The sequence below is a fragment of the Bison bison genome, unplaced genomic scaffold (assembly GCF_000754665.1).
Source record: "Bison bison bison isolate TAMUID 2011002044 unplaced genomic scaffold, Bison_UMD1.0 scf7180017864198, whole genome shotgun sequence".
Taxonomy (NCBI): domain Eukaryota; kingdom Metazoa; phylum Chordata; class Mammalia; order Artiodactyla; family Bovidae; genus Bison; species Bison bison.
The window spans coordinates 4,789,508-4,792,164 of record NW_011494770.1 but is presented as its reverse complement, the minus strand read 5'-3'; the positions used below and the strand labels follow the sequence as shown (position 1 = coordinate 4,792,164).

The 2,657-nt window shown below is 42.3% G+C and overlaps 1 protein-coding gene across 5 annotated transcripts in view; it reads right to left on the bottom strand.

The window, feature by feature from the left end:
* Positions 1-230, bottom strand: part of BCLAF1 (BCL2-associated transcription factor 1) — a 31,160-nt gene extending 30,930 nt beyond the window's left edge. For 2 of the 5 annotated variants that reach the window (XM_010844242.1, XM_010844239.1), the window contains exon 1: positions 8-228. The gene's annotated coding sequence lies outside the window, so the exon portion shown is untranslated. Of the gene's footprint in view, positions 1-7 lie in introns of all 5 variants that reach the window. The other 3 variants (XR_825629.1, XM_010844243.1, XM_010844238.1) reach the window with 3 other exon arrangements.
* Positions 231-2,657: the final 2,427 nt, after the last annotated feature.

Here is a 2,657-nt window from a genome sequence, read left to right as displayed (position 1 = left end):
GGCCTACCTGACACGCCGAAGGACGGTTCCCGGGACTTATCTCACCGGTAACTACACAGCGGCCATTTCCCCACTCAAGAACGGGAGGAAAACCATAGAGGTATCTTCGACGCGCTAGCTCCTTCCGTCACTTCCGATTTGGGGCGTGGCCTCCGGTGCCGCTAAATATCTGACCAAGTCCCACCCACTCCACCGCCCTAAACCCGCTCTCCGGCCGCGGTAAAGATGTTGCCTGAGGCTTTCTGGGAAGTCGCGTGGCTGGTCTCGCGCGATGATCTGGCGGCTCCGCTTTCCGGTCTTCATCAGCCGCCTCCGCCAGGGTGGCGGTACAAAGTGGGCGGGGTGTTTTGGTGATGTGAGGTCGTGGTTCCACACCGGGGTATTCGCTGGTCTCTCTGGTTTGCATTGAGCGAACCCTCCGGACCTCTCTTGCCCCCACTTTTGCTCGTCTGGTCTATTTTTTCTGTGGGACCAACTCTGACCAGGCCGGAAACAAAAGGATAATTTCACACTGAGGAAAAGACACGGACTCTATTAGCACATTGCGTCTCTCTGCCAGGAAGCGCCGAGTTTTTTCTCAGACGCCAACTGTAAGCTAGGAAGTGTAGCTTTTTGTTTGATAGAAAATATGCCAGACGCACTTAGAAGTAGAAAAATGGCCACGATCTGCGTCCGTTTCTTGAGTGGCGTCACACCAACTCTCCCACCCGTAGCGGAGTTCACGCTGCAGTACTCCGAAGTGGCTTAGGCTATCCTGGCGGTTTGCGTCAGAGGTTGCTTCTTGTCCTCGGACGTAGTTAAAGCATTACCACTTAGACGCCTCGAGACGTTGGTTTGAGCATAAAAATAAAGCAAAACACGAAGCTTAACGATCAGTTGTGCTGGTCCAGAAACAACCTAATCTGCCAAAAATATAAACCAGATTATGAATAAGGGAAGCCACATTTTTTTATTTGGATAAAATTTCAAGTAAGAGTCATAGCACATTTTCTATTAAGACTTAGCTGCGCGTAATTCCTTAGGGCCTAAAATCGTTATTACTTTGTTGTTAAGGGACCTGAACTGCCTGAAAGGATTTAAAAGTTCTAATTAGTAACCAGTCTTCTGTCAGTAAATGCAGTCCAGTATTGGGCCCTAGCCGTGGATTTAATACTGTGCTTAGGGCATTCTCTCATCACATCCAATTTACGAGCTCAACTAGAAAAAATACCTCATTTTTATGGGATGTATTCTCGGTTATTTCTTGTACAGCCTGCCCCTCAACCCCTCACCACTGTCAGAATGTGGAAGCAGGAATCTCTGGCCTATGTCGTGCACTGATAAGTCCCAAGCATTCAGCAGGTGCTCAATAAATATTTGTTGAATGGATAAACTATATTACAAGAAAAAAAGGAAAAGCCGTTGATGGCTCAATACAACTACTATTCTGCAAGTAAGGGAGGGGGTTGATTTAAAGCTAAAAGCCCTTACCCATTATATCAGGATAAACCACAATCTGACAAGAGTGTTTTATAAGCTAGGATATTATCTTAAGCGTTTCTCTGCAATTCTGTTGCGAATGCATTGAAAACGAAGTCATGTTGCTATCTGAGGCAGTATAACTGCCTTTAAATAACCTGAGGTAATAACTAAGTAGAAGAGACATTGGAACAAATCCTTTAATAAAAAGCAATCCAGGCTTCTTTTGAATTAGGTTCATTTGATATATGACACTTTTATCAATCTCCAAAATTAGAGGATATTGAATTTAGATCATGGTTTATGTACTTCACTGTATTGTTTTCTTTTACTTTCAAAACCTAACATTCCACCAATACAGTTCCATTCTTTGTAATGGAACTTTTTACCCTGTTGAAAATACAAAGAAAGTGGGGAGGAACATGAGAAAATCAAGAGCCCATTTAACAAAAGGACATTGTATAAAAAGAAATTTTCCCAAGAAGAAATAGTAATTGTAAACAAATGACCAACCTTAATAAGATAAATGCCTACAAAAAGAATAATCAATCAGTAAGCTAAATTTAACTTATAGGTCATTGATAGTTTACTCTATGTTTATAAAACTCTTTCCTTAGGGTTTTGGTTTGTTTCATTTAAGGTAACTTGAAAGAGAGAACAAGAAAGGACTTGCTATCTGAAAATGGTGTTGGAAGGTTAGACTTGGAAGGCAGACTCCCTCCTTCTACTGGTTTTGTTTGTCTTTTTAGGCTGAACAACATTGGAACTGTTTTCTCATTTGGGGAAATTAAAGTTGAAGGGGAATTTGGAGGGCATGTTCCCACTCCCTGAGAATAGTAACTGTTGCTAACCCATTAGTAGTGGGAAGCAGGCAAAACAAAGTTGGGCCAAAAGAGTTTAGGTTATGTAGGCTGGGGGGCTGTGAGTTGTTGGCTATTGTTTCTGCTACCTCCTCAGTTCCTATCCTTCCCAAGGCTTTGTATTGATTTCTTTTTTTGTGTGTGTGTGATAAAATGTATCCTGATACTTGGAGCTAGCTGATATTTCAGTAAATTTCTGAATGAGCTAACCAGAGTTGGTTTCTGTTGCTCACAAACAAGAACCCTCAACTGCATGCTGTGTTTTGGGTAGAGACATTTTCTATTTATGAGGATATTTTCCCAAATGGTCTGGCATTTTTCCGTATCTGTACAATTGAA